This window comes from Crocodylus porosus, unplaced genomic scaffold, assembly GCF_001723895.1.
Source record: "Crocodylus porosus isolate Cpor-Errol unplaced genomic scaffold, CroPor_comp1, whole genome shotgun sequence".
In the NCBI taxonomy this organism is placed as follows: Eukaryota; Metazoa; Chordata; order Crocodylia; family Crocodylidae; genus Crocodylus; species Crocodylus porosus.
Window position 1 is genome coordinate 30,450,210 of NW_017728950.1, and position 18,717 is coordinate 30,468,926.

Genomic DNA, 18,717 nt, shown 5'->3' on the forward strand with positions numbered 1-18,717 from the left:
TCTTTCCTGCCATGGCAGGGGGTCAGACTAGATGATCTGCTCAGGTCCCTTCCGACCCTACAAACTATGAAACTATATACACACAGACACCCCTTGGCATTAGCTAGCATACCACATATCTAAGGTCTGTGGGGCTGGGGCCTGTGCTGTGGGAGATGTGAGGGAGAGACGGGGGATGCCCTGCTTGAGCAACAAGCAGCGAGGTCTGGGGGATAGGGCAGAGGAAAGCCAGGCAGACCCTGCTGTGCCTGCAAGTCTCTGCCAGAGCTCTAGCCAGGGAACAAAGGGGAGGGGCCAGCTGGGGGAGTCTGGTTTAACCTTAAATGAGCAAGGGGTCTGAGACAGACATTGTATAAACTGGTTTGACCCAAATCAGTTAAGTCTGATACTACCCTCAACCAGGTTTACCTCTAACTGGTTTCAGCCATTTTCAAACTGGCTTATGTGTACTAAACATCTGTTCTGTTACAGGTTTAAACCAGTTTCTGAACATTTATGCCGGTTATGTGTAATGTCCGTCCCTTGCCCATGAAACCAGTATTACTAAATGCCAAAAGTAAAATAAATAAATAAATGAGTCACTCCCTCCTCAAATTCTAGATTATCTCAAAAATCAGGAGACAGTTTTTAAAAAGCTCCTTTTGTTTTGTCTTTTTTAGATCCTCCTGCTTAACTGTGTGTATGTGTGTTTGTGTGTGTGGCACTTCCACAACCCAAATAATGGCATAGAAAAATCACATCTTTATTATGTTCAAAAGGAACTAAATGAATAGTGCTGCCTGATATATGTATTACCATGAAGCTGAAACAGCTCTCTGAGTTGTTGGTGTACTTACTAGCTTGTAGCTGGAGTATTTTCTTAGCATGTTTCAGTTGAATCATCTATAATTTCCTGCCCAGAATAGCACTTTCCTATCTCCATGGTTTTGATCCTTTGAACTGCACAGTTGTGTAACTAAGGGGGGGAAGGGAGGGAGGAGTGACCAGGATAACAGCTCTGGGAACTGCTTCTTGGAGGGGGAGGAGCACAAAAATAAGCATGAATGCAGAGGCAGCTGGATACACTGCTGTGATCAGCACTGCAGCAGCCAGCATTGCCTTGGGCACTGCGCATGGCTGCCCAGGGTGCAGAGCTTCCTAGCTATGCCGCTGGAACTGCATATCTGGATTTATGACTTAGTCCTCTTTGTACTCGCATGAATGTTTGGTGCATGATGGCGCATGTTTGGATTCTACCAACCCCTCTGAATACATGCTCTTGACCACTTCAGTTTTTCCAAAGCTGGAAAAATTTTCATGTTCACTGGCCTGAGTAGTAATTCCCATGATCTCCCACCAGAGGTGCATGTAGAATCAGAGTATTCCTATGATCCTTTGCTGCAGAAAATACCATAAAATAGGGGTAGGCAATGTTTTTGACTGGAGCACCAAAAAATTGTATACCTAATGTCTACATAATAGCTACCTTGTAAGGTGCCAGAGTGCCGGCATGCCAGAAAAACAAAGTGGGGGTGGGGAGTACATGGCAGGACACACTGCATATTAAATATGGTTAATCATCATAAATGTTGCTTTTCTTTTACAGTAAATACCAGGCTTTCTACAAATTCTAAACCTGGCAACAACAGATAAAAATAAACCCCCGTGGATCCTGTGTGAGGCACCAAGACTTTTTATGCTGTAAAGGGGGAATTAGGCAACTCCAAATGGGACCTAAAACATTCTTCATGCTGAGAAGGGAATCCCCTAAAATGTGCCAGTGGATTAGGGAAAAATTTTTTAATGTAGATCAGGGTGAATCTAAACCCCAGGGGCAGGCCTGCTGAAAAGTCATGGGAGGAAATGCATACCCAGTCCTTTCTGCAGGAACTAGAACCCCTTTCCAAGCAAGTGAACCTACCCTTAGGCTAGTCATGCCTAGTCTTGTTTTCTCAGAGGTCTAATGAATCCCCAATTCTTTTCAGAACAGAACAGCTTCAAGCAGAAGGGCAAGGGAATGCTCCCAAACCAGAACAAGGTGGTTGCTAGGAGGTGGGAGATTATTTTGTATCTTCCCAGGCAGAGGAGAGAACTGTACTCACTCATGGGCAAGTGCTCGAATTCTTATAGTGTAAAATAGAGAAGCACCCCATCCCCTTAAGAGAAGGCAGCTAGTCTGATGGAATGGCTGCAGTTATGGGAAGACTATAATGGGGTCATGGCTCACTGGGAATCCAAAATGCCAGCAGGCAGAACCACAAGGAGAAGCACCAGATGCAGGAAACCTCCTGCCAACGAGGAGGACAAACCTGGGAAAGGAAGGCTAAAGCCACAGCAGAGCCATCTCAGGGTCCAGGACCATGAGGTTTTTATTTGTTTACTTTGTTTAGTATATGAGTGGGGCTTGCTGGGAGATGCTTGAAGAAAGGGAAAAACCTGGCTGAAAAAGGTCCTGAGATGGCAAATGGTTACATACCTCAAGCAGCAATTCCTCCATAGCTAATATTGCATTTTGCATGGAGTCTGAACCAAAAGGTATGTTCTAAGGATGTCTCTCTAACCAGTCCTATCAAAAGAAGATAAAGTAGAGGAATGCCTTGTTTCTGAATCCTGATTTGATTTGGCCATGAGACAGACAGATTGCATCTACTGTCAAGACTGAGATGCTTCTGGGAATGCAGAAAAGCAAACTTCAGGTACCTGAGAACAACCTGAAGGTGAAAATTTGAGGCTCTAACTGAACTTAAGTGCCTCTAGGATTAGATGGCAGCTGAGCAGATGTTTCCCAGATTGTCTAAAATTCTGTTTCTGTTTCCCCATTAGGCATCTAAAAAGTAACCTGGCCCTTCACATTTGAATGAATTAATCATAAAATACTTAGGAAGTGTACCAGGACTTTGTTCAACCAACAAATAGTTTTGCTAATGTTCACATACTGTCATACTGTCCTATGACCCCAGCTGAATTCCTGCCCTTTGGACAGGGAGCTGGACTCGATGATCTTCCAAGGTCCCTTCCAGCCCTAATGTCTATGAAATTTATGAAACTTTTCTCCTAACTCTGATGTCCATATACATTCAAGTTTTCCTGTAGCTCCAAATACGGATCATCACCCTGAAGGCTCATTCCAACTGGAATGGCTGAACCTGATAAACAGAGCCAGTTCTCACCAGCATGTCCATGTCTTGAATAAATGTTTTATAAACTAGAAAACAAAATAACAGAAAGATTTTGATGAGCCCAACCCTACTGAAGCCCCATGGAACTCAGTGAGAGCTTAGCCATTGGCTTTATTGGAACAAAAAAGGACATTTCAAGTATCCTGCAAGACTCTTCTGGAACACTGTGAAAAACTAGGACTGAGATTGTAATTGTAATTAATTTCATTGCAAACCAAATGCACTGCCACCTGGGGGTTTAGGATATGGTAACATGAACTTCTGCTCAAAGGTGTGGTTCATCCGTGGGAAAAGGCAGGGGAGGAAAAAGACTCGACTATATAGTATTAGATGATCACAAAATGACCGTGATGTAGCTAGGAAGCAAGCCAATTAAATCGGAGGATAGCATCAGCTGACAATGCCATGTACAAGGTACTGGTGGGACCTCATTTAGGATACAGTACAAATCTGGTCATGACTTCAAGAAAAGGGAATTCCAACTGGATTAGGTGCCAAGAAGGGGCACTAGGATGTGATCAGAGGGCCTATCTTACAAGAGAAAATGATAAGAGCTGGGTTTGTTTAATCTAATCAGAAGGTAAGAAATACATGATGGCTTCCTACAAATATATTAGTCGGTAAATGCCAGGAAGAAAGAGGGTGTACGTCAAATGAAAAATAACTGGCACAAAAACAAGTAGGTGTAAGTGGACCATGAATAAATTTAAGGTGGAAATTCGAAGAAGGTTCCTAAATATCAAAGAACTGAGATTCTATAACAATCTCAGAATTGGGGTAGTAGAGTCAAACAGCCTAATTAATTGTATGATGGAGTTTAATCAGTTTGTAAAGGAGATGATATGATGTAGTTGCCTGTGAAGGGGACCAGACTTCTTGATGACTGAAAAAATCCTTTCAAGTCCCACATCCTCATGGGTAGACCTAGGATTTTGAAAAGGGGGGGTGGAGAAGGCGTGCACATACCACATATAACATTACATATAACACAACACATATTTTTCTCCAGTTAAAGAAAGACTAAGAGCTCTAGTAACATGCAAGGGGGCTAGTGCTATGTTATAAAGTTTAAGATCAAAGCAAAATCAAATATAATTAATGGATTGTTCACTAAATTGCTAGATGATGTATTAAGTTTTAAAAAACACAATAAACTGGACAAAAAGTCAAATAGTAGAAAGATATAGTATCTCAGTACTCCCATAGTCATTATAGTTAAATCCATGTCTCTTATTCAAGTTCACAAAACAATCTAGCCTTCTTGAATATTTGGACAGTGCCTCCAATACGTCAATCAGTCATTGCTACATCTGAGTTAATATTACTGCACCCGTGTCAAGGGGTTTTTAACTAGAGATGAAACAGTTTGCAGGGCTGTGAAATAGGGGAGACATTATCAGGAATGGGCAACAGACAGCAAAACTGCAGAAGAAAGGATAATTTGAATAGTGAAACATAATGATCATTAAATAGATAAAAAGGCAGTAATGCAGGTCAAGCAGAGATAAATTATCAGGAATCAGGGAGATGATAACAAGCCATGAAGTAGCAGCACTGCCTGAATAAAAATGATGCTGCCCTTCCCTGACAGCTGGTCTTAAAGTTTGTGTGGGGCAGGAGTCAAAGATGGGGGAGAGAGGGACAGGGAAGGGCTGAAATTGCACCAATGCAGCCCTTTCAATCTATCCCTGTCCATCCTATGTTTCCAGCTTCACAGTGGTCGCCACACTACAACCAGGGCCACCTCGAACTGAGCTTCTACAAAAAGAGCCCTCCACCTTCTGCCAGCAGAAAACCTAACTCTACAGCTGTTAGCCATGGACCATCCAAGATGGCCCATGGAAGGTAATGGCACACATTAAACAATCAATTACGATATTTACTAACTTAGCTAACCAGTATTGCTAGCATTTTCATAGTTATTTTTCTCTCACGCTACAGTTTGCTGTGACTTATGTAAACCTCAGCAACAATTTAAATTAGTAGTGTTTGCAGAACCACCTCAAAGGAGATTTTGCCATAAGCAATAGGTGTTTGTGTGCCTTTCTTGTCACCAGTAAATGTAGTAGAAAGCATTGCATCTCATTTACCAATGGCTGTAGACTCAGATCTCATGTGATCTGCCTTGAAGCTGGTGAATATTCTCTGCCCTGTATTTTGTAAAAGGTCAGACTAGATGAGCTGAGGTTTCCATCTGTCCTGAAAAATTCTGAGTCTTGATCTACCTTTGTAAGCAGAGCTTGAATTTCAAGATCTTGGAGGCTGAACGGTGATAAGCAATATTTAAAAAAAAAAAGAGAAAGGTTATGGATAAGGAGGATGATTGAGAAGACAGGTTAATTACATGTCCATTTGATCCAGACAGTCCAACAGCTCAAAAGTCTGTTCTCCCACTGAGGTGTGAGGGAAGTAACTACAATCGCTCCCATTAACCTTAATGGGAGTTAGCAGTATGGATCCTTAGGAATCAACAAGAGATTAGTCTCCTAGAGCACTGTGTAGAACATCTGTTCTATTTAATTTTTTTCACAAATGCCACGCTCCGAAAGACTGGTTCATCCTGAAAGGTCTATCAAGTACACAGAAAACAGAGGGGACATATAAACAGCAGGAGCCAAAGCTTGCCCATCTCATTTTTGCACTGCTCTACTGAAGTCAGCAGAAGTTCTTCAGGAGTAAGGCAAGAAGGATTTGGCTCACTTTGTATAGAAAAGGGGTTGGATTCAGCAAATAGTCTCTCTCATAGGTGAAAAATGATCTGCAGTGAAGCCTAGGCATTAATGGTAGGCAGCCAGAAGCTGGTTTAATATAAATGAATAATTCATATTAAAGAGGGGAGGGGGAAAAATTCTGGGTCAGATTCCCATGCATTAATGAAACACCTCCAAGTGAATAGCCTGCATATACAAAAGAATATATATTTTTACTTTGTGTCAAAACAAACATAAAAGCATTTTTTCTCTTTTCTTATTAAAGTTGTGTCACATCCCTGCTCAAGAGTGCTTTCTTTCCCTGCAGCTGATAGACCTGATTTTATAACCTGCTGTTTAAGATGGAATTCCTTAAGCAACAGTAGTGCACACAGCTCATGATCCATTCTGAAAGCATTCATTTTAAGCAAATGGCTTTGCCATAAGAAATTTCATCTTTAATCAGTGCCATGACAGAAGTTAGAAAGTAAAACAGATGCAAAAAGGCATTATTAACACTGGCACTCCTTTGAAGCTGAGACTAGGTAAGAATCAAGAGAGGCCTCTAGGGAGCTCCCTATGAGTCCATTCCAAGAACTAATTGTATTATTTTTACCATGTTAATAATTAAAGTGGGAATTAAAGTGCATACCTTCTCAAAGCATGCAGGGAAAAGGAAGTTTCCGAGGCTAAAGAAAAATATTCAAGCATCTCAAAATGCTGATGCAACCATAAAATAAAATGAAAAAGGTTGGTTTCTCATGGAGATTAATGCTAGTTTCATTTGATACACTCTGTCAGTGTAAAAGGGGCCTTAAAGAATTTAAATCCAGTCTACATCCACTTTATGCTGCAGGAGCAATGTAAAATTATCTTGGGAATGACCTACTTCAGGGATATCCAACTGGTGGCCCACGAGTGGTTGAACTGCAGCTCACAGGGCTTGTTAGCATGGCTACCCCCATGGCTAAATTTGGAGCCCTACCCCTGCTAACTATGAGCTATCCAGCCCACAAGAAACCCTGCAGCCCAAATCCAGCCCATGGGGCCAAATGTGTTGGTCAAACATGATATACCTAAGGAAGTTGTACTGCTTTAACTATAGATCCACAGGATGCGTCTAGAGGAGCATGGCCATGCCAGTATGTGGTGCTGCAGACACGTCCGCAGCACCATGTACCACAGGTTCAGTTGCTCTCCATGCTGCAAGGGAGAAGTGCAAAAGCTTTTTCTGACCCTTGGATATCCAGGGGTCAAAAAAAAATTAAAAAATAAAAAACCGCGGAGAAAAAAAGTGGAGCAGCGCGCACACAAGCAGCACATGCTGCTCAAAAGCAGAGTTGGGCTGCCCAGAGGTGCACTGCGGCTGCCGGCCAGGTTCCCTGTGGCAGAATCGCTGCTGCTGCAGCCCTGGGAGGCTGCAGGACTCCAGATAAGGCTGCTGGGGCCAACCACTAATTGCCCCCAGGGTAACAAATGTCCACACCACGTGTGGATACGGCCACAGAGTCTGTCTTGAGGTTGGTACTATTTACTGTGTTTTCTAATGACTTAGATGCTGGAATAAAAAGCAAATTTGCAGACAATATAAAACTGGAAAGTATTGTAAACATACTAGATGACAGGAACACAATTCAGAAGGATCCTGATAGACCGGAAAGCTGGATTACAGTCAACAGGATGAAGTTCAGTATTGACAAATGCAAGGTGCTACACCTCAGGAAGAATACAAATATGAAATGGATGATAACTTGCTGGATAGCAGCACTATCTAAAGAATTATCTGGGAGTCCTGGTGAATCATAGACTCAGTATGCTGTGGAGCTGCACAAAAGCTGAATGCGGTTTTGGGCTATATCAAAAGATGCATTACTGTATATGCCGGACATGGTAGTTAGGCACTACTTAGGCCTCATCTAGTGTACCACGTGCAGTTTGGGGTTCCACATTTTAATAAGGATGTGTTGAAGTTAGAGAGGGTCCAAAAGTGGGCAATAAAAGTGATAAAGCAAGCCATTGGAGTGGTTGAAAAAAATAGAGCAGAAAAGGCAATTAAGAGGGGGCATGAAAGAAGTCTTCAAATATCTAAAAGACTGCCTTGAAGAAAAAGTAGAATGTCTTGTCTCTGTTGCTGCACAGAGCAGGATACATACCAGTGGCTGAAGTTGCAGCAAATCAGGTTTAGACTGGCTAATTCTTCACTGTTAGAACCAAGAGGCAATAGAATAGATTGCCTAGAGAAGTTGTAAAACCTCCATCATTGCAGGTTTTCAAGGAGGTCATCCAAGGAAGCGACGAATTGGTCAGGAATGATCCAGGATGATCTGAAGTGCTCTGCAAAAAGCAATAGTTGGAAGCTCTGGCACACCTCCCACATGGATTGCTGGGAGATAGAGAAGAACTGTGCAGTCTAGAGCAGGTGGATGTTGGAGAAAAAATGTTCAGCAGCAGGAGAATGAAGGAGTTCTGGCTGTTCAGTTACAGTGTGTAATGCATGGAGTTGTGCTTGATATCCCCCGGTTGTAGAACAGAAGGGAGGGTGTTTTGTATTTTCCATGATACTGGGCTTTTCTTACTGCCACATGGGGTTGGGAAATATTTTTGTTTACTCCTCCTGTTGCTACAGGGGTCTCTTTTTGCCTTCCTCAGAAGCATTTGGTGTTAGTTTCAGCCAAGGCTGGGGATTTTGACCAGGGCGTGCCAGTGCTCCTGCTGGGACTAAAACCCATAGGTTCCAGGTCGGTGAGTCTTGCCCCCCTGCTCAGGGTCAGACAGATTCCCATATTTGGGATCAGGAATGAAGAATTTTATTCCGTAGTCAGATTGGTGTGTGCTAGGGGTATGGTTAGGAATGTAACTTTTCTTTTAATGATACAGTTATTTCATAGGGCTGTGCGAAGCTTCAGTCACTGATTCAATTCGGCAGAGATTCAGCTTGATTCGGTGGCCAAATCTCTGAATCAAATCAGGAGACCCTTTAATCTCTCTGAATCAAACTGGAACCCTCTGAATCGATTCAGAAAGATTCAGAGATAGACACAGCTTTAAATGTTTTTTCTACATACCTCAAGGTAGCAGGTGGCTCATGAATGCTGTGATACTGGGGCGAATGCAGTGCCCCACAGGAGCACGGGGGGATCCCCACCGTGGTCAGCAGCAGACCTGAAAGTGGACCAGAAGCACTTCCGGTCCACTTCCAGGTCTGCCAGGGAGTGCACAGGGCCCCCCCGCAACTCTCCGGCTTGGCAACTGGTGTCTCCTGGGTCTGGGGGGGCACCTGGGGTCCCCTGCGGCTGATCCCCAAGCCAGGGGGCAGGGGGGCCCCCAGGATGCTTGGCTGCGGACCTGGAAGCGCACAGAAGGGCCCCCCCACATTCCTGTGGGACGCTCCATCCTCTGCAGTATTGCAGCTTTCACGAGCTGTGCCTGGTACCTCAAGGTATGTAGAAAAAACATTTAAAGCTGTGTCTATGGCCAAATCGCTGAATCTCCAAATCAGCACCAAATCTTCATTTTCGGATTAGGCCAAATCAAAATCAGGGACAGTGATCCAAATCAATGAACTGAATCACTGTCCCTGATGCAGGCTGAATCCAAATCAAATGTGACCCATTTCACACATCCCTGTTATTTCAGTATAACTCTTAGTGTGGATAGAAGCACACAGGGGGCTGGACTAGATGGCCTCTAGAAGTACCTTCCAGCCTTACTTCACCAGTACAGAAAGACTCTTGTTTGGATACAGCTATACACATGAATTAGCAGCTGTACTTTAATCCCATATACAGGGGAGCAGGCTACATGGGCATAACACTTCTTTACATGTATGCTTGCACCCACACCACATGTTATACTGAAATAACTACATTATTAACAAAAAAGGTTACATTCAGAACCATACCAAATATATTGGTTACAAATTTCTGTATAAACTAGACCTTCACAGAAATCTGAATATTTCCTATAGTGTCAAAGGAGGATATGTTTGCATCTACCCATATCCTGAAGGCAAGGTGAGAACAGATTTGTATAAAGCCTGGATCTGTTCTGCTTGTGAATTCCTAAATAAATCATTATTCATCTCAGAACTGCAGCTGGCAATTACTAGTCACAATCTCCACATTGTCATAGTAATTAAGGATTGGCCTTCGTGTTTTGGGAGTTTCTACGGCTTCTAGAGGAGTAGATTGAGGTTAATATTAGACAAAGACACCAAAGTCTGTAGCTACAGTATATTTTCTATGATTATTTTGGGGTTACTGCTAGAATTACATGCAATGTTTTTGTTTTGTTTTTTAAATTGCATCTTTTCTCTTTTCTTTGTTTCTAAGCCTGGAGAACACAGGAAGGGGACTGCTTGGATGGCCACAGTAGTGTGGCTCTGTTGGCTGGATTCCTGAACATGTGCAGAAGAGGCTTCTGCTATCACAGGAGTAGAAAGTATAGCCTAACAGTGTCCTAGATTGTCACACAAAGAACAAATTGGAAACATGACCTCAAACAGAGCAAGGTTTGGCAAACCTCACTGGCCATTTCCATCTCCAGACTATTTAGACAGACATTAACATAGGTCCCAAAGCCCTGGCTCTTGAGGTAAGTTATTACAAACTTGATTCAGTTACCCATGGCAACCTATAATAGGTCAATCTGGGATTTTTACCAAAATAGCATACTTCCAGTCTCAGCCATGAAAATTTCATGAGCTTGCCACTGATCAGTGACCAGTGCTGCAGAGGTGGCTGAACACCCCACCAACACCCCCTTCCTCTTCCCCCCACACATACTCCAAGCCTCCCCCAACTAGGCCTGTGCGAAGTGACTAGTATTCGCTTCGGATCTGGCCGATTCAGGGGACAGTGATTCGATTTGGTGATTCAAATCACTGTCCCAATTTGATTTGGCCACTGCCAAACTGGCCAAATCTCCAAATCTGCCCCATCCCCCACCCGCTCTCAATGGCTGCCCCGCCCGCTCGCTCAGCTCCTGGCTCTTTAAAAAAAAAAAGCCCCCACTCACCAGTTGCTGCCAGGCAGGGGGCGATCTCCGCTGCTCCCCACTGTCCCACACCACGTGGGGGGCTCTGCCATGAGCTCCTCAACCCCCACCCACTTTCCCAATGCCCCCCTCCATGGCTGCCCCACCCACTCCCAGCCCTTTAAAAAACAGTCCTGACTTAATGGCTGCTGCCCAGTGGTGGGGGGAGCGATCCTCACTCCCCCCAATGCCCCATGCTGCATGGGGGGCTCTGCCAAGAGCCCCCCAAAACCCTGAGGCCGCTGCAGCATCTGGTGAGTGCAGGTTTTTTTGTTTGTTTGTTTGTTTTGTTTTAAGAGCTGGGGCGGGCGAGCCAGCCATGGAGGGCTGAGTGAGCAGGCAGGGGTCCCCCCATGGTCCCCTCCCCCCTCTCCAGCCCCTCCCTTTCCCACCTCCTACTTACCAACATGGAGTCCGGGTCCAGCTCCCTGCTGCAGCAAGCAGGGACTGCCCAAATCACTGAAGCTCTCTGAATCTCTTCCGAGTCTATTCAGAGTGCTTCAAATCGATTTGGACCTTTTAATTGGTCTCCTGATTCGATTCAGATTTGGAGATTTGGCCACCGAATTGGGCTGAATCTCCTCTGAATCAAATCAGTACCCGAAGCTTTGCGCAGCCCTACCCCCCAGCACTTGGATAGGTGGACTCCTCCATAAGAGCAGCAGCTGGGGACTTAGGTCCCTGAATCAGGTAAGATCTCAAGATCTCTTACCAGAACACTATCAACAGCTCGTCAACTCTAGGGCTATCCTCTGGAAATTTTGAGAGGTGGGGACACTCTCTGGAGGGACCCTTCTGACACTGTCCCTGTAAAGAGTATAACTGACCTCAGCAGAAGTCCTTACTTCCCTGTTTTCCTCCACAACACCCTTCTTGCAAACAGCATTGCCCATTCAAGTTTAAGGTGAGCAATGAAGAAAAGCCTGGCAAGATGCCTTGCTTCAAGTCTCAAGAGGCATATTCTGCTACCCTTCAAAAACTGGAAGCAGCAAGCGTGGAACCATTTCATTATCATTCACTGTGGCTGCCCTTGAATGTCTGTTTCTGACTGACAGATCCATACAAGTTTTTCTCCTGTTTTTGTTTCCCTGTGTATAGGTAGCTTAGAACTAGCCTCCAGCCATGTGAAAATTGAAAAAAAATTACTCTTAATAATGAAAAGCGCTGCCTAGAGGAGCAGGCATCTCTGGTTCCTGAGGGCCCTGGTTATTTTGATGTAAAGTGCATATGCACAGGAATAGAAAGGGTAAGGGATTCACAGACGGTTAAGGCTGGAAGGGACCTCGTGAGATTGAGTCTGGGCAGGAAAGACCACTGGAGTCAAATAACCCCAGCAAGGTGTGCGTCCAGTCTTCTTTTGAAGGGTAGGTGCCTACACCACCCCGGCTGGGAATCTATTCCAGAGTCTGGTCACATGAACCGTGAAGAAGTTTTCCCTTATATCCGGTCTGAAACCTTCTAGGAGTTTATGACCATTGCTTCTGGTTTTCCCCTGGGGCACTTTGGTGAATAGTTGTTCGCCTAGCCCCTGATGCTCTCCCCTGATATATTTGTAAACTGCCATTACGCTCTCCCCCACCCTGAGAAGACTTTGGGGAGATTTGGTGGCAGCTTAAAATATATCAGGGTGTTGTAGACCTGGTGCTCCATTGTCTTGAATTGTCATTATTTTTGCTGTATATCTATGCTGAAATTATGACAGTGGCTCTAGTGTAGTACAGACACACACACACACAAGCGTTACCCAGAAGTCTGGCTAAAGTAGCATGGAACAGAGGAGACTCAGGTCCAACACATCATAGTAATTTTAAAATCCACCTTTGGTTAATAATCATCCTCAGATGCACTGTTAAAACGAAAGCCTGAAAGCTGCTGGCAGCAATGCTGGAACATTAACAAGCAACATCTCAGTTTTCTATCCTTAATCAACTCAATGTTTTAACTTCACTAACTGTGCTTGCCACTTGACCTCTCCATTCCCAAGCAAACTTCTTTGTATTCATATCTTGATATGCAAAGCACTTGCAGCAGATCAGTGCCCACTACATCACTGTGGGAAATGCCCATCTTGCTGTGAGCAATCACACGTTTTTCCATGACAATCTGCATTTAGTACCCTGAAAGGAGGGAATGAATCCTCTGCATTCAGATTGAGTTGTCAATTAGCAGGAGCCATTGATAACTGTTGGGATGCTGACAGCACAGCTGGCACACTGTTGTATGTCACTCTGGTGAATAACTGGCCTTTGCTGCGGCTATGTCCTCAAAGAAGACTGCTCTGTCCATGGTATGGTGTCAGTGCTACCTGCATGCCACACGTAAGACCCCTTGATTAGAGACTGCTCTCTTGCAAGTTGCGCTTAATGGCAAATGCTGGCAAAAGCAGCTAGTCTGTGAATTACCTAAGGATTAAGGGAGGGATCCTGCTATAGGCAATCATCAGCATTCCCTAATATGGCAACAATGGATTGAATTATGGTCTGGTGAGTGGCTCAGGACACCATTAACTGTTTCCAGCTATGACACCCTAACAGTTTGCAATTAAGCCTGTAGTGCAGAAATGCCATTAGGTAACACAGTACAATGGGATTCACAAGGTAGTGAAATAAAATTAGGGACTTGGATATAAAAAAATGGGGAAGATGGCAGGTAGGAAGTGGATCCTTCCCATTGCAAAGGCTTCTTACAGACCCTGGAGAGACATAACACTTGCAGCACTTCAAAGGCTGTTGCATAGTTAAGTGCTTAAACAAAAACAGTGCTTCACCTCTGGGCAGACAGCCCCCTTCTGTTCCCCCACTGAAGCATCTCAAAATTACTATGGCTGCATGTAGCAGCATGTTGCCCAGCAAGACAGTATGCCAGGGTAGTGCTTGGTCTTGTGGCTCCACTCACCTCATCCTTCCTCCATGGTGGGGGCAAGACAGTCAACCACAGAGCACTATTTTGTGCCCTGGCCTCCAGGAGACTGAAGTATCCTCTCTGCCAGAACCAGGGGAGTGGAGGTGGAGAGGCACACAAGGATTCAGGCTCTGTAGCCCTCATGACAACTCCAACTGTCCAGCCTCCAGAAGAGAAGGCTGAGGGGGGATCTTGTGGCCTGTTATAAACCAGTCGGGGGGATCAGCAGGCATTGGGGGAGTCCCTGTTCCCCGAGCACCGCCAGGAGTGACCAGGAATAACGGTCACAAGCTGGCAGAGGGTGGGTTTAGGTTAGATATCAGGAGGCGCTACTTCACGGTCAGGGCGGCTAGGATCTGGAACCAACTTCCAAGAGAAGTGGTGCAGGCTCCTACCCTGGGGGTGTTTAAGAGGAGCTTAGATAAACACCTTGCTGGGGTCGTTTGACCCCAGTACTCTTTCCTGCCATGGCAGGGGGTCAGACTAGATGATCTGCTCAGGTCCCTTCCGACCCTAGAAACTATGAAACTCTTCGTCCTTCTCTCCCCTGCAAAGCGCTGTGGGGTACAGGAGGACTGAGCAATCCCCCCTGTCATGCTACCTATAACCATGCATTATAAAGTGCTACAAAGAAGCTGCTGTTTTCTCCAGGGTTATTTTTGAAATGCTTCACATGGCTGTTACAATGCCTGGGTCAACAAGACCAAAACCCTAATGGCTCAGCTTCATCCCTGGTTTGCTGCATGCAGTACTATTCAACACAACGAGAGAGCCTTAATCACCGTCAGCCAGCTGATCAGATCAAAGTGCATGGGGGTTACATGTCCAAACCATGACAGAGCATTCATATCTTTTATACCTTTATTATACATTGAATTAGACACAAACAGAGTCTAATGATTACATAAGAAAAGCAATCATCAGCTACCACACAGATACTCATGCAGCTGTACCCTGCTTCACCACTTTGGTGTGTGAACCAAATATCTGTCCTGTCCCCTCACTGTTAACCCTGCTTATCTTCCTGGAAGATGTGTCATTTATCACCTTTCATGTTCCAGGTGTGATCTGCAAGGACCTTGATACTTCCTGCTCATTATATTTTTGGCAACCCAACTCAGCCTTGTACTATCTTTTCCTGGTGTTCATTACCTTCCAGGAAAAGAGAGAGAAGTGTGTCTGGGCAAGGGAGTGGGTCGGGGGAGGACTGGGTAGGAAGCTGAGAACTCATTAAATGAAAAAGGGGTGCGAGAGAAGGGGGGCTTGTTTAAAGCTGAGACCGTGGCAAACTAAAAAGAAGGGGCAACATCAAACTAAAGAGAAGGGGAGGGAGAGAGGGTAGGTGGTGACAGGGGGGAGGGAGGCCTGCTAGAAGCAGAGACCTTCCTGAATCAAGGTTTTGCCCAGGCCTTAGCAAGACGGTTTCAGGAGCATAGAGCCTCTAATCTATCCAGCAAGGACGTGTATGCTTGTCAGCTCACCCTTTGAAGGACTTCAAAGCTGTCTGAAGTGCTTTAAATGTTATATCTGTCTAGGGCCTCAGACATTCAGTTGGAGAATGGGAGAGGTTGGTCTCTTAAGGAACAGGCAGCAGTTTTGACTGCAAACCCCATGAATCCAGCTGGGTCTTCACAGAGGAATCCTTCTTGGTACAACAGACCTGGGCTGCTATGCCAGTCCTGCTGTCCTGGAATAACTACCCTACTTCTGCAGTTTTTAGCAGAATCAGCTTCTCTCATGTTCCATGTACTTTTGCCAAGTTCTGCTACCATGGGTAGCCTCTTAAAAAGGGGGCCTCCTCAGGGTTAACATTAACTCCTTATGATTTTTTAGCAGGGCTTGGCAGGAAAGTCACAGGTTCCCCACAACTTACTGCTCCAATACATAAAAAATCCCTAAACCCTGAAGAGAGCTGTCCACACATTTAGGAATAAGAAGATACAGATGCACCAGGGGAAGGGTGCAACTACAAGTTTTCTCCAAGCAATCTCACCCACCTACAGCAGCTCTGGAGGCTCCTCTACCCTACCCTGAGTTCATGCAGAGCTAACTGTGTATCTCCAGCAGGCAGACAGACAAACAGCATACAAGTCCATATATATTAATGCAAATGGGAAGAAGTCCATACATGTTGATGCACATGAGAAGGAATTAACTGGTGTAATGTTAATCAGAAAAGACATCATCATCAGAAACAACACTTTGCCCTGGATAAATTCAATAGCTTCAAAAAATAGCCTCTGGATATTTTATAAAACTTTTAACATCTATGTGGCATTTTTTGGGCTGCATATACATTATACATGTTCAAATAACCTGGAAATCAGGACTCATAGTAGAAATGCTATCTTTTATTAGACCAACAAGACTTTTGCCAAAAAAAAAAATTCTTTAATTGCAAGCTTTCAGTCACAAAAGCCTGAAAACTTGCAATTAAAGAATTTTTTCTGCACAAATGTTGTTGGTTTAATAAGAGATATCATCTCTACTACGAGTCCCGATTGCCTTTTTCTCCAGATCAATATGGCTACAACTTGGATACCTGACAAATAATCTGGAAGTATTTTCCCAGGTTTGTTTTCCTGATAGAAAAACCTTACCCAGAGATGTCTGAAGAGAGATTCAAATGCGGAGCCCTTAAAGAGCAGAGAGCTTGAAGTGCGGGGGTGCTTGGAACATGCTCTGCAGACTCCCAAGCTTTCCTGGCAGCAGTACACAGGCCAACTTGGATTAACTCACCCAGATTGATCAGGGTCAACCTGTGTCTCCCTGAAATACAGTCTGGGATTGTGAAGGGGGTGTGTTATGTTCTGGAGCAGCAGAGTCCAGTGAGCAACATACTGGGCACAGACAGCAGTGACTTTTTTTTTTTGAGTGACTGGGCCCCTGAAAGCACTCTACAGACATGTCGTGACATGCATGCACAGCTGCTGAGTGCTTTTAAAATTGCCAATCACATGAAAAATTAATCCTGTTTAAATCAGGTATTACATTAAGGTGCTAGGAGGCAGAACACCTTAGGGAACTTGTGTTCCCTGCAGGGTTAATTTTTCACGTGATTGGCCAGCAGGGGCTAGACTGGGCTGGCTACCAGCCTAGCCCTGCCAGAGCTGTCAGGGAAAGGGAGGGGGAAGGAGACAAGCTGGTTTAATATGGCCAGAGCTGAAGAGGAAGGGGCAGGGAACCTCGTAGGCCTAACCAGGCTCCCAATACACCGGCCAGGGGAGCTGGGGGAGAGGGCTGTGAGGAAAGGGGGCCCTGCTCCCCCTCAGCTCTGGCCATTTAGCAGCTGGGAGCTTTATGCTGGCTGCTCCCAACTGCTGAATGGCCAGACCTGAGGGGGTTTGGGGGGAAATGGGGAGAGGGTGCTGGAGCACCCCCACCTGCTGGCCAGGGCCAGCGCAGGCTGATGCCAGACCCCCACCCCCCAGGCAAATGTCTGTTGCATCAGGGAGGGAGCTCTAACTCACAGCGCTTTATGTAAAGTGCCATGAATTAGATGGGGGCTCCAACGTCTGTCTGCACCCACTGTCTCACTGGTGAGGGGAAATGAGGGGGAATAAAGCATCTGGGGTGGTGGAGGACTGTTCTGTCGCTTCTCTCAGAAAAGAAGATGTACTGAGAGTTTTAAGAAAAACTCTCCTGAGAGTGATTTCATCCTGGTTGTTTCACCGTTATTTTATTCCTGGAGTAGCCATTTTACCCCAAGAGAAAAATCCTGAACTTCTGTACACTCATGGTCTCTCTTGGGAGAGCAGCAACTCTCTGAGGAAAAAAACTGAATGTTCACATGTGGCCTTAAACAGAACCCGTATAAAATCAATATTGATCATATCTTTTACTTTGCTAGCAAATATGTAAGAATGAATGCAGTAAATAGGTTTGTAATTTAGCTCCCTGTGGTCTAGACCCAAGTAGTAATATGTCAATTTAACATCTTGCAGTCTTTAAAATTTCAGGCTTAATAATCTGCTTTCTTTATAGCTTTAATGGTCCCTTTCTAGTGCTGTAGCTATTTATTTCCTTTTCTTTTTAAGATTTAGCTCCAACCAAGCCATGTTATGTCAACTTGTTCTTAATACTAGAAAAACAGCAGAACAGGGCTTAGTTGTGATAATTATAGTTTGGAGATCTTTGTTGTCAAGCCACAAATACATTTATAGCAAAGGAGGGGCATAAACTTCAGTTTAATTATTTATTTAAGCTGGAACCAGGTTATGATAAAAGTAGGTTAGATTATTGATTTAATTTAAGAATGATATTAGTGCAAAGTATTATTAAATACATGACCCTCATATATCTACATTTCTATTTAAATCCAAAGTAGATCTTCTAAAGCTTATCAGCAGGGGGCATTAATGCTGCATTAAATTCAAAATGCTAGACAACTACACAGAAAATGCTGTCTGCAGTCTTTTATTATTTTGTTTGCTTTTCTTCTGTATTCTTTTCCTCGATTTGTTTAAGGAAGAACTGGCACTCCAGATAAGCCTTCTGGTGACACCAACTGGTTTACTAATTGACACAGATATTATATAGATTGCAGTAATCCACATAATTTTATCCACAAGGTTTAAAAAAGGACAGGTTGATTTTAGGCCCATCATTTGTAGTTATACACTCCAAAGGGGCAAGCTTTACTATGGAAATAGATATGTGTTTTTAAATAGCTTTACTGTAGAAACTAACATTCAGGATTTTCCTGGATAAAATTAAAAAGTTAGTAGTTTGAACAGAAGTTAGGAAATCAGACTCCCCTACACATTATCTCCATGTGCTAACTCAAGAAAATTGTAAACTTACTTGCCTTCAGAGAGTTTTTAGCTCATGTTCATTATCTACACATTGGATAAAGGAGTTAAGAGCATACCATTTTCCCTAATGAAGAGAGAGCAGGAAGTCTGTTATTCAGGAGGTAAACTGATCTTTGTACG

At 44.3% G+C, this 18,717-nt stretch overlaps 1 protein-coding gene across 2 annotated transcripts in view; it reads right to left on the reverse strand.

The window, feature by feature from the left end:
* The window catches only part of PLPPR1 (phospholipid phosphatase related 1), a 242,469-nt gene that overhangs the window by 72,254 nt on the left and 151,498 nt on the right, over positions 1-18,717 (reverse strand). Inside the window, exon 2 of one of the 2 annotated variants that reach the window (XM_019555107.1) lies at positions 5,249-5,420. The exons of the other annotated variant lie outside the window; for it this stretch is intronic. The gene's annotated coding sequence lies outside the window, so the exon portion shown is untranslated. The remainder of the gene's footprint in view (positions 1-5,248; positions 5,421-18,717) is intronic. 2 annotated transcript variants of the gene reach the window in all.